Raw genomic sequence first — 17,207 nt, forward strand, 5'->3', positions numbered from 1 at the left:
TGGAGAACGTGAGAATATTAATAGTTCTTGACTATCCAATAAAAATGACAACTCAATATGGAAAAATAAGATGTAACAGAGATGATAAACCTGATGAGGTGTTGTTTCAAAGTGAGCTGAGTATTCACTGGTTTCAGCAGATTTTGGTTAATACTTTTTTTTTTAAGAAAAGGTGTAGAACAAAAGGAAAAAGACTTCAGAAATAGAAAACTTAAAGGAAATAAACTAGAAGAAAATATATAGGTCATATCTAAAGGGAAAGATCTTTTGGCAAGTCTTGTTTGAAGACTGGCAACAAAGAGAGGAGGTTTCTCTGCTAATGAGAAGAGTTACTACCTGGAGTGAGGCAATTCATGGGACATCTGAGGGGAAAAGTACTGAAGAAAAAAGTTCAAGCTGCTGAATATGTTGAAATAAACATGCTGATTGGTGTCATGTAACTAAAAGCAGTTATGCTTTAGACTGGTGTTACCCACTAGCAGGCATCCACTATATTGAGTGGGAAACTCTGAGAACTTTGTTACTGATTCTTCAATAGAGAGGGTTAAGATGGCGGTAGGGCACAGCGTGGGATTTATTGCACCTGTCTGTGATGGATGCATGATCCTTCTGGCTTTTTAGGTTTTAAGCAGGACCCTAAATTGCTCATCCATGCGACTGTGTTATAGATGTCTGCCTCTTGAGTGGAAAGTGGGGGGAAGACCCTGTATATATTCAGCAAAGAGAAACAGAAATCCTTTTGAACTCTTACCAAGCTGGGGACAGAAACAGGCACTTCAAGAGTGTGATTCATTTGACCTCCTTTAGACATGTGCCATAGGATGAGTTCAGTAGAAGAGCCTATTTCTTCCTGTGGGCTGTAAAGGGAGACTAACATGACTGTTCAGATACAGACACCTATGCTGTAAACAGCTTTATTTGGTGAAGTGAATTCTGGCTTGGCATCCACATCTAAGGATGAGAATTCAAGGATGCTCTGTTATTATGGCTTGTGGTTAAGTGTCAGATGCCCTCCATCCCAGTTTAGGTAGAGACTCAACACCATTTCAAAGTGGATGTTGGCCTTCCACAGCCTCCAGAGATTTGCCCAGGTAGGGCTAACAATTTGATCTGAGGGCATCACCCCTGTACCACCTCTTCACACGCCACCATCCCTGGGGAAAGTGTATCAGGAGCAGCAGAAACAAAGCTGCTCTGGTTTCTGTGGACACCAGCTCTGGATTGAGCTCTGAGGATGGATCCTGCAGCATCGCTACAAGAAGCGAGCACATATGTGGTTTGCTCAGCTCTGGAGCAGGAAGCACCTTCAAAGAGCTGGAAGTAGAGTAGCCTACTGAATTGTCCCCATCTAGCAGTGACTGATTGACAGGTGAGGTGGCAAGCGGTCAAGCAATGTGCTCTGTGGGGACACTGTTACTGGGCAGCAGGGGGTTCATTCTGGTGACAGGCCTGGTGCTTACCTGTAAATCACCTGGTGTGCCTTTGGTGGGCCATGGAAAGTAAATGATTTATTGAGGCTGGTTCCTGGGTGAAATTGGAGTGTTGTGCTGCATCATTAAATAGGGACACATAAAGCACAAGAACTCATGTTTTGTTATTACTAAAATAAGTCAGTAATTTTAATCTTTTGTTTGGACTGTAAGTATTAAGCAGATGTTACTATTCTCTCACTTTTTTCCTATCCTATCCATACAAATCTGCTTTTATTACTTTAGGGCTGAGATTTTTGTTTATGCTGTAGAACTCCTAAATAAATACATAAATACATGTACCTTTATTTTACATGCAAACTCAATTTATTTGTTTTTTCCTCAAATTTTCCTGAAGTTTATTTGGAATACTAGCATATTATATGGCAGCTGCAGTATTGTTTCTCTGGGTATGCAGTATGATGAATGTCTCTGGAACTGTTTGTTTTATTTTTTGTGTTGTGAGGGGTTTTGTTTGTTTTGGTTTTTTGTTTGTGTTTTTTTTTTCTTTTTAGGAAAAAAGCTGTAATATTCTGTTATTGTCACATGTATTTGAGTTAAATTTTTCTGGCAATATTTGTTAGGGAAGTTAAAAAAATAAGATTTTTAAGCTGTATAAAAACTCAAGCCACTGAACTAATCCTTTTTTAAGAAAATGAGAGGTGTCAAATTTAGTGTTATCACTGTTATGAATAATCTGATTTTATTGTAGGACACTTTAAAAGGTAGCCTTGTTGAAAGTGTCTTCATTTTTATTGCAAAAAACATAAACAGATCATTCTCATTATTACATGTATTTTCTTAAAGTGCTCATTGTCTCTGTGCAGGCTCCTTTTTATAATGTATGCATCTGGTAATGAAAATAATAATTACATTCTTTCACAATGAAACTGTGATTGGGGGGAGGGTGGAGGCGGAGTAAGCTCGAGTAATGCTAGCAGCTGGATTCATACCCAGTAAAGCTAGCTAATTGACTAGTAAGGCTGATTCTTCACTTAATGTGTTTTAAAGCCTAAAATTATATTTTGAAGCAGTACTTCTCTTTTTCTAATTGACACTCCATAGTTGGAAATACTACTTTTCTTCCTTTTTCTTCTGCTTCCCTTAATTTTTTTCCCCTTTCCTGCCACACCGTCTCTTCTCCCCATCCTCATATATATGATCTGACCTTCAGCTTTTAAGAGATTGCTCCTGTCCTGGGACTGTGAGTGACCCAGGCACTGACTTGCAAGTGTTTGAAGAAGATGTGACTGAGGAGGTTGGAGACGTCTGAGAGAAAGTGGCTCTGCTGGTCCACAAAGTGCACAGGGTGATGAGCCGCGCTGTATGACCAAACCCTAATAAAGTCTCTCAGTCTTGGGAAAGTAAAGGATGTAATCTAGAGCTGAGTAGCAAAACCAAACTGATGTGGACTGAGATAGAGCTATTTGGGTGAGTCTGTGCGTGCTGATTGGAATGTAGGAACTAATGCAAGAGTTGTTTGCAACATGGCTGACTAGAAGTATCTGGATTAAATCTGATGTATTTTTTTAGTTCCTAATATCCCTGCTTTTCATTTTGCTATTGCTTATTTTATTTGTTTGTTTGTGGTGTTGTGCTTTCTTCATGGTTTTTGTCTTTTTTTTTTTTTTTTTTCCTGAATCTTTGCCTTTTCTTTTGTATTTTTTTTTCTTTCTTTTTTTTGGCCTCCATTTATACTGCTTGGCTTGACAGTATCCCTAAGCACTGTTTACTTTCCTGAATATCCTCTGCATATCTTTCAATCCATATTCAAACGGGTCTGTTAGGGCTTGAAAATAAGAGACACAGCATCAGATGTTTTGAGAGCTTAGGACAAACCTCTGACAGCGCCAGAGCGCAGCATAGCCCACAGGTCTGTATTCAGGTCATCTTGCAGGCATAGATTAAAGCTCAAATAGTCTAACAGCCTTGAAATGCATAATGATTCCCCTTGCGTAACTGAGGGGAGGAAAATGAGGTGGGAAAGACATCAGACCTGGCCGCGCATGTGGATTTCAGTTTGGGGCAGCTGTAGTACTAGGGAGCATCCTCTTCAGGATGCCTTTCAGTCTTATCTGATGGACTCAGGCTGCTCCAGGCCTACAGAATGTGATTTTTGGGAAGGCTGGTCTGATGTGTGCATGAGTGCTGCATGTTTGTTATGGTGTTAATTTTTCCTTCTTGAGATTAATCATTGTAACGTTTTAATAAAATGGATGTATGACCTACTTTTTTAATAAAGCCAAGTGATATACAATATTAAAGACCCAGAAGATGCACTAAAATGATGGAATGTAATATTAAGACTTACATTGCATGAACAAAAAGCAAAGTGATTGTTTTTGAAGCTTCTGCTACATCATTAACTTGGAAATTAATTTTGATCTTTCTTGAACTCATTTAAACTTTCTACTTCAGTCACCACCTGTAGCAGTTTATTAGAATATCCTTAGCATTAAATACTTCTGCAGGACCCGTCTATTTACTCATGTTTTCATTCAGTTACTCTATGTGACTTTAAAAACCTCCAAGTCATCTTAGAATATCTCCTTTCCTGATGAGAAATCAACCTGGTTCCTTTAACATCTTTCTTACAAATGTCTGAGATAATGTATCACTTTTTGTAGAATCTCTTCTTGACATCTGTATCCTTACTTAGATCAAAAATGGCAACAACCATTTTTCTTTTGCCTGCAACAACTGTACCCTTTGGTCTTTTTTAGTGCAGGTTATTTAAAATACACTTCCTCTCTTATCTTCTCCTACAGTATTTTTTTCCACCAACTTACAAACCCAGAAAAATTTGGTGATGAAAAGCCAAGTTTGGCATGGCAAAATCTGAGTTTCATTGGGGAATTTGTGACTGCATATGCCCATTGCAAAAGTTTTGTTATGTGAGGCAGAACTTAATGGAAAACAGTCACTCTGCAAGTTGGTTCACAGAATCATAGGACAGTAGGGATTGGACGGGACCTCAAAAGATCATCTAGTCCAATCCCCCTGCCAGAGCAGGAACACCTAGATGAGGTTACACAGGAATGTGTCCAGGCAGGTTTTGAATGTCTTCAGAGTGTGGTTCTTTGTGGATGTTAAAAGCAAAGAGAGTGACCCAGATGCTGAGCTATGCTGGTGGCTGCTCTGGAGGGCTGGACCAGCAGATACCAGATCTCGCCTCAGACCCGCCATCCTTTGTGGGAAGCAGCTTCATCCTCTGGTGTAGCTTCCCTCTGCGGGGAACAACTGCTGCCCTTCTTGGGGGAACAGCAGCATTCTGCCTTTTATGCTCCCCAGCTATGTCACAGACATCAGGCAGGAGAACGAGAGTGTTCTGGCCAAGAGCATCCCTATTAGAAACAGGTTAAAAGCTTCTGCATCTTTCTCCATATAAAGCCATCGTATATACATCAAGCTATGCACTGCCAAGAACTTTTTTTTCTGAAATGTTGTGTTTTGAGAGTGTGCAGCGGAAGACTGCGTATTCAGTGTTTTTGTTAATATCCACAGAACTAGTGTTATGATGTGTTACGTCTGACTAAAGAAAAAAAAAATCCTGCAAGTTCAGCAGGTTGTAAACCTTACTTGTTAGAACTTCTTAATGTTTGTTTTGTTTTTTTTTTTTTTTTTAAATGTGGAAGTGTTTTGTCCAACAAATATTTTTTGGGCAACAAATTAGGGGAAGGTGACAGGAACAGAGAACGAGGTAGGAGAGAGTAAATGCTATGTGCAACTGATACTTTTAGGTGTAGCGACAGACCAGGAAACCAGAGCTCTAACCCGTGTCCGGGTTTGTACTGTGCTTTTAGTGAACCTCTATAGAGCACTGCTTAGAAACTGAAGCCTTAACTGCCCTGATGGAGATGCTCAGCTGTGTAAGTGCAGAAGAAAACTAGTCAGAGGTTTTGGCCCTTTGCTGGCATTTTTCTTGTGGGAATTGGTAGTGTGGTGTATATAACGCATGTAATCAGTGTTTCTCTGTTGGTGAATGACATTGTGTGACATTTATATGTTGTGTTAGTGATTGTAAGAAAGTACGACTTTTGAAGTTGCTTATATTTAAAGTAAAACAGGAAATAAATCTAATAAAGCAAACAACTGAGAAGTGGAAAGTTGTTTTCTTGATGGGTGGATTAAAGAATTTTTTGCATGTTCTTTACCATTATGAAAGACAAGTAAATCCTGTTTCGATGTGGGTTTGCAAATTTTTATGAGTAATTGGTCAAGTTGATTTAAGTGGTTTTTTTTGGTTGTTTTTTTTTTTTTTCACACCACTGACACTCAGGTTTCCAGGAGGAATTCTGTTCTTGCAGGGTATCTTACACAGTTCATTCTCAAAAAACATATTGGGAAGGGGTTGTTTTATTTCTTTTAAAATAATAGTATACAATCCAGTAGCTTTGTTCCAAAAGCACATATTGATGAGCCGTCATTTTTCTTGAAATGATGCTTTTTCTTACTTGCATTTCTGGATTTCACTGTTTACCTAAGGAATGGGAAGATCTTCATATTTCCAATGATGGATGGTTGGTGTCTGAGTTTTTCTTTGTCAATCATGGTCTTGAATCTGCTGTTGAATTAATAATCTCAAGTTTTGTGTTTGTCCCATTGTCATGTGTTAACCCCTTGTGTGTAGTCTGTCATCCATCTGTCCTTCTGTTGTGTCATCGTTGTGTCTGTGTTTCCCCCTCACTCCCAACTAGTATGATGAGATTTCTTCTGCTCAGGTTCAGTCACTGTTGTCTTTAGTACTTACCCATATACTTGTTGTAAGGTTCAGTAAAATAGAGGACAATTACATAGGCAAAATTCTTTTGTTGCATTTTTAATTTTGAAGCCTCCTGCTGATAAATGGAAAAACCGTGTCTAGAAGCTTACCTGATTGTTATTACAAATTCTAGCGCTTACATATCAGAAAAGTTTGTTAATAAGGCAAGAACATAGTGCTGTTACTTGTAGCTTGGCAAAGAAACATTTGCTTGAAGAGCTTGCAGTGACCCAGTTTAAGCAGTTTTAGCTGTGCTAAAACCAATTCTACAGTATCAGGGTGGCGTGTGGGTTTTTTCTTTCCTCATTTTGAAAGAATCAAAGATAAATGTCTTGCACTTTAAGGAGATGAGCTATAATAAAACATATATGGATAACATGGCAGCAGTCCAAGAGCATTAGTATGCATGCCCTGATTGAGTTGTGGTGGCAGCTGGCAGTCACTCTCACTCTAGCTGAATCTTACTGGGTGAGCATGGAGAGCCTTTCTCAGCGACCTGTGCCTGTTTTTATAGAATAGTTTGGGTTGGAAGGGACCGTCACAGGTCATCTCATCCAACCACCTGCAATGATCAGGGACACTCATCCCAATTTAAGGCATTTGTTGCCTGGATTGGTATGAAACCGGTTGATTTGGAGAACTACTGCCCAGCCACTCTAAGCAGCCAACTTTGTAATGCAGTGTCTGGGCCACAGATGATGGTGTCTGTAGCCATGTGGATTAACTGCATTAGGATGGAGTGTATATGTATTGTAACAGAAACGTAAGGGGAGTATACAGTCATGCTCACACAGGACTGGTCACGCTAACAATATGCCTGTGAACTTATGTGAATTTTGCTCCATGTGACAGCTCTGTGAACACCGTCACTCCTGCATGATAATCTACATGCAGGTTTTTGATAAAGGGGAGGCTATAGGTCCTTATGAGACATAGCAGTGGAGAATCAGATGTGAGAGTGATTCCTCTCGCCCTGGCCTGCTTCCGTGCTGTATCTAATTAGCCTTTAGGGAGGACAGCAAGGAGTGGGCGGCTGGCCAGATAAATTGTTACAGTGGATTGGATCTGGCCAGCAAGCTGCAGCTTGGGCATTCTGGTTTGGATTGTCCAAAAGAAAAGGAGAAAAGAAATGTTTTATATGAATTTCTGATGTAGCTTGCCTTGAAAGAAATGTATGTTAGATGTTGATGGTTGTTACGCTTAATGATTAGGTTCTTCTGTTCTTAAGCAGAAAGCTTTTGGAAGATCTTAGTAGTTTCTTTTCCATGATTCTCTATTTATTCCCTTTACTTAGGGCAGGAGTAATCTTTACTGCTTCTCTGCATTATTACATGCTGCTTGCAAGTGTTCAGGCTTTTACTTTATTGTCCTTTGGAGACTCTTTCACAGAGAAATGAACCTTGATGTCAGGTGGTAGTGAGCATGAATATTCCAGAGCCAAATTGCTACGGCTGTGGAAAACCTCATACATAAGAGAATTAAGGGAAGGAAATTTTCCATGAGGTTCTTCCCACAGGTATTTCTCATCTGTTCTTTATATTCCGATGGCGAATGTGACAGATCAGAGGGGAAGGCTGCTTCGTGAGCATGGGAGATCCTTTGGGTGACGCTGGGATCCCCAATGTAAAGCCATCTGTGTAGGTGAATTCAGTGTTTACAGTTGTTTGATTTGTTGGCTGTCTTACGATTTTTGGGGGCACCGTAATGTTAATTTTGCTTTTGTGAGCAATGAAATTAGGTCTTTTTTTTTTTTTTTTTTTTTTTTTTTAAATGGTCAGTACTTTAGTGATGCTTTGTTTGGTACTTGTTAATACTAGCATTCAGAATGTTGCAAGGAGGAAGGAGTTATGGTTTTGTGTCTGTTCTTTCTCTAATATGGCTGATCCATTAACCACTGAAAGCTGGAACAACCTGTAGGATAACATCTGATATTTATGTATACAACTATTTTATAAAGGATGTAAATTGTATCTGAAATAGTAACTAAAACGTTCCACCTCCTTTATCTTTTTGAAATTTGTGGTCCGTTTGCATTTTCCCAATATGGCATGTTCTGCTTATCCATGGTTTCTCAATAGTAGTTCACTTGTACAGCAGGAAAGATGAAATAATGGAATAATGTTGTTTTTTCATTATTATGGACATTATGTACAGTTCCAATAGCTCAAACCACTTTTGTGATGTTAATGGAAGCTTGGAAAGCTGAAAAAAAATGATTTTAAGTTGCTTTTTGTCTTTGTTTGAAGAAAACAATTTTCACAGTATTTTAATCTAGCAAATCTGTGGTTTTATGTAGATTCATGCATCTTGAAGAATGTGTTTTATGTTGGTTTGGCACACAGACATGTTAGTCATCCATAAATGAAAATAAGTGCAAAGTGACAAAAGTCTTGTAAATGTTTTGAAATCTCTGGGTGCATTTAAAAAAAACTTCTGAAAGCTCCATTTTTCTGACTCTTTAAATCAATCAGCCTGGAGGTGGTGGTGGGGACAGTTGTACTACTAAGTATTAAGAGTTAGACAAACCTAAATGGACCATTTTATACTTTGAGAAACTGGAGTTATGTTTTGTGGTGTATACTAAATACAAACGTAATGTGTCTTCTGAAAAAGCAGAACAGTTTTAGTGTGCTCCATATTTTCCTAAGCCACTCGCTTGGCAAGATCTGCTGTAGTTTAAAAAATGATTTTGAGTATGGAGCTGTTGTCTGCTTATTTTATTGAGGCAATTTGTTTGGTTTGAGGGTTTATGTTTACTACAAGACAAATGAGACGCTTTGTTTCTGAAAGGGTATATCTAGTGTTTCTCAGAAAGGGAAGAGAACAGTTCAGGATAATTGCCTAAGAATTTTCTTTATCTTAAGAAAGAAAACAACCAAACAACAAACAAACAAAAGCCTTACTGGTTCTGATGTCTCAGTCCATACCTATGCTTGTGGCACTGGCTTTGACTAGAAACAAGATAAATCTAACTTGCTCCTGCTAAAGCTTCTGTTGACTTGAGTGTAAGATTTAATACCACGTCTGAGTTATATGATAGGAAATAGTGAAATTGTCTAGAACTTACAGAGATATTAGAGATTCATAAAGGTTTTAATTTCTAAGGTGAAGGGAGAGGGAGCCTAATATGTTGCAAATTTAGATGTATGCAGTGAAGTGGGAATCCCTGTCTTGAGTGTAAGGCAAAGCATCTGCAATCCTACATTAACAATGTTGTGAAGTGAAAGAACAAAATAGTAATACAATATGTGTGGTAGATGGATTTCTGACTCTCTTGCTAGCTGGAAAAGAGGTTTGAGTTGCTGTCTGACCTAGGAATTAGTATCATTGAAGATAAAATGAAGCGTGTTGGGGAGGAGGAAATGCAGTTGGCAACTGAGTACCCAAATACACTCAATAATGAGGAATCACTGCTGACTGCTGTTGGCTTCAGCTATTCTGTTGGACACATGGCAACAGTATTACAGCGTGATCCTTGCTGGAACTATACAAGTGTAATTAATTCTTCTGTTGGGCTCATCTGGTTGTCAGCTTCTTACTCTCTTTTCAGAATGGCCTGGGGTACCAAGCTAAAGTGTGCACCTCTAATGTAGATGCGCACACGTAGAAATAAAGTGCATGTATGCAAAAGATGGTTGCCTGCTAGACAATTCCAGTTTTTCACTTCTCATAACTAGATGTATTTTGTGTAATCAGTATGCTGCTTCTGGCTTGTGATGATGTCTGAGATTTCCAAAGACAATAGAAGAGTCTTTAAACAACAGTATTTGAAGGTGACTGTTGGCAATGTAATGCCACATTTTTTTTCCCCAGGCTTGTGATACTTCTTTAGCAATCAGGTGCTGACAAAATATTAATAATAGTTAATACAGCACAATCCAAAGTATAATATAAATGCTTACTTCCCCCAACTCAATCCCACGTCCTTAATTATAAGAAGGAAGAAGTGATACAGAAGCCTAAGCAGGCTGGTCGGAGTGATTAAAGAACAGGACTGGGGAATTGGAAATTTTATTTATTTTATAAAACATAATATAAAGGAACTTGTGGATTTTTTTTTTTTAATAATGCAAATGTTATTGTTAAATGTATGTAGCTCTCCACCCCCCTTTTAAGTGCAAATGTGGAAAAGGTTGTGTCTGGCAGAGCAGAGGAAGGATCTCAAGGACCTGCTTCTCTACTGGATGCCTTCAAAGGCTGAGAGTGGGAGGTCTAGCTTAGACTTTGAGATTGCAGGAGTTGGAGCTGATTTTACATCATGTTTATACCTTCCAGATATGGGTGGCTGCAGAGATTGAAGGCTAAATTAGAGCCTACAGTAATGAAGGTAGCCAAGGAGGATTATTAACAGACAACTGATTAAGGCAACTTTAAAGGATGTTTTTCACCATTTAAAGATGTTTCCAGACATCACTGTGCTCTCAAATGCACTTAAAAAAATTCTCTGCTCTGCAGACAGCCAAAAACTGTGCTTGTGAATGTTAAAAATGACCTTGAGCAGAAGAACTCAAAGGTTGTTGGTGGCTTTGTACTGAATAAAATAAACTGGCACAGCAATGAGAAAAACCTGCATTAAGGTTCAGGGCTCTGATTCAGCAAAACACACTTAATCTTAAATATGGATACAGTCCTTATTCTTCTGCAAATGCTCATGTAATTCCTGATCAGGACACAAGTTAAACAGTAGAATAAACCACGCTCATGTCTGTATGTAATATGGAAGGTTGGTAATGTCCTTAGATGGATATCTGAGATGTCTGAATCAGGCAATGAACCACCCAAAAAGAGCAGTGCTGTCTGTGCAAGCAGTCCACCTCGCTTGTTTGAGATGCTCCTTGTGGAGAGGTGGCCCCAAGCTTGAAAGTTACTGCTTTTGGAAAAATATTTGCAGAAAAAATTTGCTGTGGGTATCTGAGATGTAAATTAAATGTCTGGTTTTACTAGCAAGGTGTAGAAGATCCCTGGTTATTAACTGGAGATTTCAGAAGAATAAGGTTATTTCCATTGTCACCACATAAACACTGATAATCTATTAACGCTTCATTTTCCACCTGTGGTTATGGAAGGAATCACTGTATTTGATCACTTTAATCTATGTTATTCAGTACTTGCCCTTAACTGCTACTCTTAAGCAGTAGATAAAATATTAATTTCTTACATACTAGCATAAGTAGTATATTGCATACTAGTATAAGAATGCTAGCTATATTAAGTATGCCTGAAATTAATACTCTAATAGGGCTTCTATACCTTTGCTTTTTCACATCTGATTTCCAAGGCTTTAGTTAAGATGGGTAGAATTCATGTAGACAATTAAGTAGATGCACCTAACACTTCATAATAGTATTCACCTTCATTTTTCAGCTCTATTTTTCTTTTTCTTTATAAGTATTCCAAGACACATCTGTGCTAATGCTTTATCTGTTATTTCAGCACTTAGTTTATACCTGGTGATAGATTTCATGAAAGCATAGTTATTTTTACTGTATTAGTACTACTAATATATTAGTATATTAGCACTATAAAGAACAATTTATCAAATTTTCTGTTTAGGCAAGCTACATAAAATAAGTAGCCCCCCCCTTAGCTAATTTGCACTTAAAATTAATTGTTATTGCTTTACACTGTAGCTGTCTCATAAACAGCATAGCAGAACGTATAATAATGAGAATCATAATTTACAAGTCTTGTCTCTAGAAAATTCTCACATGCAGTGCTAGACCAGGGCTGCTTCAGATGCTGTTGGGAAGTTGGGTTGGCATCGTTTTGGTGACGTGGTCTCAGGAAAATTTTCCAACTGTTCCTTGTTAATACCAGTACCGACGGGAGTATCTGCGTTTGCTCCCAAGAGAAGGTCTTTGTCCGTAGCATCTTTGCTTTAGCAGATATGGTTTCATTTAATAATGTTGTCTAGGTAAGAAGAGAATGTTATATTAAATTCTGCCATCTTTATAATTTTTTTTTTTTCTGTGTGGAGGTACACTGCATACAAAATAACTCCCTTATGCCTGAAGAACACTAACACTGTATAGTCAGAATCAGCAGTTAGGAGATTGCAGAATTAAGGTTTTGTGGACAACCTCTACTTAAGATGGGTTGTGAAATGCCCATCCTGGCCATTATAGGGCTCGCACATGTTTGTGCGAGTATACCTGTGTAGGGAGCCAGGAGAGTAGAGAACAACCTGTATCTTCTTTGCAGTTGCTGTTGGTGAGAAACTGTAGCCGCAAAGACCATTTTCTTTTGTAATCAAATGGCTAGAAATGAATGACTGTCCTGACTTCACAGGTGTTAGGGTGTCACGATGGCCGAGCACTGGGTCTGCAGGTTGCTGCTGCAGCTTCTGAGTGGGTGGGTGCTGTGCAGCTGCACTCGCCGCTTCTGTCTGGCGTTCTTTGGACAGCCAGATTTGGAAAGTTTTCGCTGGACTGTTGTGGCCCTGGAAGAAAGAAACCCTGTATTTTTGAGTGTTGGCTTCTGCTTTTGGCAGGGCCACACAATGTGTCCTGTACTTGGCAGCAGCAAGTACCTGGCTTGAAAGCTTTCCTTGTGTCTTTAAGTTGCCCTGCTCAGCTGGAACATTGCAACACCAGCTTTTTGTTTTTGTTTGGGGAGTTTTCACACCACCTGATGTTTGGAAAACCCGCAAGATATTTTTGTTGTGTTACATGTTAGAGAAACTTGAGAAACTGCGGATGTTCCATGGTCAGCTGTGCATACCATGAAAATACTTCCTAGTATTTTCTGCTAGGCTAACATGTAACATGTCAGCTACTTAAACTGGTCTTTCCTAATCTCTTTTCCTGGTAACTGCAGGGTAAACTGGAAAGTTTTCTAGGAAACACAATGTAAGACCCAGTAGTGCAATAATTGTGTAATAGGCTAAGTGGCCAAACTTTTATTTTTTAAAACCCCATCTCGTTGCCTGTATGGCACTCTGTCATTCAAAGGCCACAAAACGAACAAGATCAATGAACCCCATGTGTGGATCTGCTCCATCTCTGTTTGCCAGAGGCCCTGGGGTGGTGGGGAAGGCATTGTGTGGTGGTGTGCCACCTCCAGCCTGCTGCTCCCCTGTGGCTGCAGAGCAGAGTCAGGCTGGTCCGCAGGGCAGAGCAAGCCTTGAGACTGCTCCGAGTGATCCTGGGGCTTGTTCTGACATCCAGGCACCGTGGGAACACTGTATCCCTCTGTCCAAGCACAACAGGTGCCCTCAAAACCTTGGTAGGTCTGTGGAAAAGCCTCTGTATGGTGTGAGTTCCTCCTCTGCTGATACAGAAGGCACCGTCCCTGGCATTACTGAAAACTAAACCTTAAAATTGTTAAAAAGCCTTCTAGCAAGGAGGGTATTCTGTGAGAAGAGCCACAGTTCTCAGGAGTTAAAGTGTTTTAGTAGGAGGTGGAGGGTAGTGTTATAACAGTTGTGACATAACTGCTAAAGCTGTGTCCTTATTCAGTAAACTTGAATGTTTTGTTCCTATCCAGTAAACTACACTACTTAAAAAATGACTGTACAAAACCAGACGAACTGAAGCCCTCAGTGCTCAACTGGAGAAGAATCACACCCCCCTCTGCTGGTACAAGAGGCTCCTTCTGCCTCTTCTCCACAAGGACTTGCCTGGCCAATATCCTAGAATAGCAAAAGACAGTTCTGAAGTACAATGCTGGCTCCTCTTGGTTAAGCTGAGGTTATTTTAACACATTAATATTTATTTTTTCCTGCAGAAATTTGAGCGTTTAATCTGACCAATAACACCACCACTAAAACAGATGAAGGGAAGGTAGTGATGGTTTTTCTCTGCTTTCAGATGTGGAAATCCTTGTTACTTTCTAACTAAGCGTACAGAAGCCTACTCCCGTTGGCATACACTTTCTTAACTGAGGTTGGAATTGGAAATTCTGTGTGCAAATATGTTTCTGAAGAAAGCATCCGTCATTTTCATGTGTTGAAAGTTGCATTAGAATAACACTGCCAAATCCATTGGGTAAACCTGTGGTTTCATGGAGTGACCATGTGTTTGTAGGGCCTTTCCTAAAGCTTATCTCTGCGTATCTCAAGATTTTAGAAAGCCTCTGCGTCACTCGTCGGATGATGAGCAGTCAAGAGCCATCAGGCTGGGCGATTAACTTATTTTTGTTTCCCCAGCGTGTACAGTCATGCTCTCAAACTCTTGGTAGGCCTGTTGCATATTAATATCCTTTCCTCTACTTCCTTCTTGGCTCAGGATGACTGAGAAGGAAATAAGAGGTTAAGATGAGGAGCGGACACTTTTTAATTGCTTCTCCTAAAAGATGTCTGATGCCTGCCAAAGCAACCCTCTGCATGTTCCTGACCCTTCTCCTCCTATCTGCCTCGCCTAAACACACAACAAACATATTGTGGTAAGACCTGCCACTTTGCCTGGGAAGAATGATCTTCACCCACGGTGTCTGTGGAGGGTCTGGGATGATGGGGGGCCAGGCACCCCTCTCTTCTGCCAGCGACTTGAGGAGTGAGTCTGAGGACAACCAGGGCCTGTCCCTACGGTGCCCTGACACGGCACCCAGCACCAGCGGGAAACATCGCAGCTCAGGTTTGGGGTGAGGAGAGGGATGGCGATGGCTGTGTGGAGAACCGTCTGAATGTTCGGTATTAATAACAGCACTGTGCCTACTGAATGGTCGCTTGCATAATTGTGTTATGAAAGAATGCTGCCGGTTGAACCAAGCTCCTCACCATGGCTCATGGCAGTGTCCCTCCAGCGCAGCTGTGATGGGCTGCCTCCCGCGTGAGAAGGGTTAAGAGGAGACAGCATCCTGTCAAAGACCTTGTTTTTAATTTTGCCTCTCACACTGGCACAGATCCGGCTAAGAGCAGCCCAGATTAGTTCGGAAAACCTTTGAAGAGATTTAAGATGTCCTTCAGCCAGTTTGAAGGTTTTTGTCTTGCAAATCCAGTACAAGGGCGCCTGCAGGCATCTCGACCCTTGCTGTGCTGCTGATGCAGCTCAAGGTCACACTAACCCGCCCTGTGACATTCAGCAACACACAAAAAAAAATTATGCGGTGAAACTGCTTCAGCATTCAGCCAACCAACAACTTCCTCAGTTCCTCACTAAAGAAAGAAAGAAGTGTATATTTTTTTTCTTTTTGTCTTTTTTTTTTTTTTTGGCTTCGTAGATTTTTGCTGCAGGAAATAATCCAGGATTTCTGGTGTGTGTGATGACAAGGTCATTTCTTAATTAGAACACATGTAAAGAACAAAGCTAAATGGCTTCAAAACAGCTTTGTAGTTGATGGAGAGGATTTAAATTATTTAAAGAGATAGTCACCCAGTATGATGGAAACTGAATTCTAAACACATTAACTCTTTCAGCACTCTACAGTTTCCATATGCTACTCAAAGGAAAATGTCAAACTTGATGAGCATTACTGCAACTGCTGTTAAATGAACATTTTTACATCTATTTATAGTAAGGGCTGTATATGCTTTCTCTTATCAGAGTTATGAAAGCAAGATTTTTTTTTTTCTTTTTTTAACAGTGAAATATTCTGTATTGGTTAGAGATCAAGAGATAGCTATAGAAAATTGCTTTTTGAAGATCAGTAACTTAATTTCTACCACATTTCATATTCTGGTGAATGCGTTAACATAAATATGTGTGTGAGAGTACATGTATGAATTATAGCACAGCTACACAGGTGTTGTTTCAAAGGTGCTGCTGGAAGAGATCTGGACTACTATCCTCAGTACTCAGTGTGGTCGCAAGGCACAAGGATATAAAGAAGGTGGATTTGAGATTAGAGAGTAGAGAATGAGAGAACTGACAAGATAAATGGCAACTTCACTTAGTTTGAAATTACTGAGAGCCGGCTGGAAAGATTAATTGTAGGAGGCATCTCGGAACTTGAATTCTGTTCCTCAGACTTGTTTCTTTGTCTCAAAAGAAACCTAAACATAAAGGCATTGGTGCAACTGTCTTAACCATAGTTGGAGGTGGTTGTATGTTACTTTTAATCTTATCCTTTTAATCTTATCCCCTGATTTATTTATTTTCTGGTTTTATTTTCTAGATTTCTTGTTCTGTCAGTACCTGGGGGCTGGTGAACTGGCCACCCTTCTGTGCTTGCCTTGGGAGCTTGCCCCCCTGCACTGGACTGCTGCTGGGGCTGACCCCCTGCCAAATTTATTGTGGTCTGTAGGACCTGCCTTTTGGTACCAGTCACTTTCTGTCTTGGCTGCCTAAGAAAATAGTGTGTGTGGGGGGGAAATATTTGAAAATCTCTCACTGAAGGAACAACAGAAAAAAAAAAAAAAGAGTTGAAGAGAAACTTTGCTGGCAAACTTGGGGCTGTATGTATGCTCAGAGATGCCACTCTATGATGCATCTGAGAACTGAAATGTGCAGAGATAAGTCTTCCCCTATACTCTAGCACTTAACTCAGATTTAAGTGTTTAAAGTATAAATGACATAAAATTTACCAAGAGTTTGTCACTTGTTTTGGTTTTTGGTGGTGATTTTGTGTTTGTGTTTGGGGATTTTTTTGGGGGGTGGGGTTGTGTGTGTGGGGGGGTATTTTTCTTTTTTTCTTTTTTTTTTTTTCATCCTGAGGCAAATCTTGTTCAGCTGGAACATGAAGCACAGCAAATGTCAGATGTTGGGGTGAAATGGAGTATGCTTACTAGAGAGAGATTGTGCTGGCTCTGAGGACCTCCTTGTGCGAAAGGATGAAAGTGCATTTGCCAAGATAAGGAGGGAAGATCAGGTGCTACAAGTTCTTTCGTCTTTGAGTTGCTTTTTCTCCTTTCCCTGTGCTGTCTGGCTTGGCCAGGGCTTGTAGGAAGAAAACAATGGAGGAAAACAGGCTCCACACAAGAAAGATGGATAGGACGAAGCTGATGTGCTCTGTGAAATCTGTACATTCCTGCCCTTGCCTGGGGTGTGCCGTGCCCTTAATATTATGGGAGACCTAAGCTCACCTGCTAGTAATTTCTA

The 17,207-nt window shown here is 40.0% G+C and overlaps 1 protein-coding gene across 11 annotated transcripts in view; it reads left to right on the forward strand.

Annotated features, from left to right (window-relative positions):
- Nucleotides 1-17,207, forward strand: part of NRIP1 (nuclear receptor interacting protein 1) — a 129,273-nt gene that overhangs the window by 53,594 nt on the left and 58,472 nt on the right. The window lies entirely within an intron of this gene.

Source organism: Patagioenas fasciata, chromosome 1, assembly GCF_037038585.1.
Source record: "Patagioenas fasciata isolate bPatFas1 chromosome 1, bPatFas1.hap1, whole genome shotgun sequence".
NCBI lineage: Eukaryota > Metazoa > Chordata > Aves > Columbiformes > Columbidae > Patagioenas > Patagioenas fasciata.